The sequence below is a fragment of the Desmodus rotundus genome, chromosome 10 (assembly GCF_022682495.2).
Source record: "Desmodus rotundus isolate HL8 chromosome 10, HLdesRot8A.1, whole genome shotgun sequence".
Taxonomy (NCBI): Eukaryota; Metazoa; Chordata; class Mammalia; order Chiroptera; family Phyllostomidae; genus Desmodus; species Desmodus rotundus.
In genome coordinates this window covers 37566172-37567419 of record NC_071396.1, presented here as the reverse complement: position 1 = coordinate 37567419, position 1248 = coordinate 37566172, and positions in this window count along the sequence as shown.

Below are 1248 nucleotides of genomic sequence, written 5' to 3'. Positions count from 1 at the left end.
TGTGAGCCATATATTAAAATCTTCTGTTCATTTAAAAAAAAAATACTTGAATTGTTCATCTTCTTACTGAGTTTAAAAGTTGCTTACTCGTTCTGGACCCTAACAGAGACCCCTGAGGCCATTCCGGTTGGAGGACATGAGGCCTGAGCGGGTTATGGCTGTGAGTGAAGAGAAGCAGGGAGGCCTGACCTAACAGGCTCGGTGGGGGATGGGAGAGAGAAGGACGCTCACACAGAGCCCTGGGCAGATGGTAGAAGGCAACAGCTTCCCTGAAAACATTGCCACCACCTGAGCCCCCAAAGTCTGGGGAGGAGTGGCCTTTGGGGTGTCCAGGGTGGTTTGACTGAGCACAGGCTTCCATCCCCGCTGTGCCAGCTGGCTGCTGCCACCATAGTGCTGCGTAACACACTTCCCCAAACCTGCATGCAACACACCAGCCACCACTCGGGGTCATGCCCTCTGTCTCTGGGCCGGGGCGGCCGGCTGACCAGGGCAGTTCGGCTCCAGGCTCTGGGTGGACGGGTCAGCTCAGAGAGACCTGCCTCTCCTGCCTGGGGGTCAGGTGGCCCCCACACCCCCCCAAGGAGATGGCAGAAGCATGGAGCCCATTTCAAGCCTAACACCGCTTGTACGAGGCAATGCCGTGGCTAGTCCCCTCCGAGAGAGGGAAGTATTTCATCCATCATTCTCCAAACTCTTATACAGGCTGCAGGAGGCCCTCCCGGGCACAGAAGTGGGCCATCACCGGTCTGCTTCCTGCCTGCGTGGACTCTTCCCTTTTTCTCTGAGAAACTTTCCACTCAGTAACTCCCAACACGTGGTTCCCACTGGGGCCATCAAATTTGCCACAAGACCCTCCAGCTACCCCCCGCCCCTGCAACTGTAGCTGACTGGTCCCCACACTCTGAGATCCCTGGGGCTCCCCACGCACAGGCTGCCCCCCAGGGCCACTGCACTCAGGCTGCAGGCTCCTCAGGACACCTGCTCGGCCCTTCTTCACCTTCCTATGCAGCCCTGCTCACTGCCCGCACTGGCTGCCATATTTCATGTTCATTGCCTGTGTCTCTAGGTGGAACATAAGCGCCCCGAGGGCAGAGGCCCCTCTCTGTTCATCCTGTGAGCTCAGCACCTGGAACCCAGGGGACACTGGACAGTGTTTGCTGAATGAACACACACAGGAATGAATGGGAAAGGCCCGGCTGAGCTACAGGGAATGGCACAACTGTGACTACAGCACCTGACCCCCGG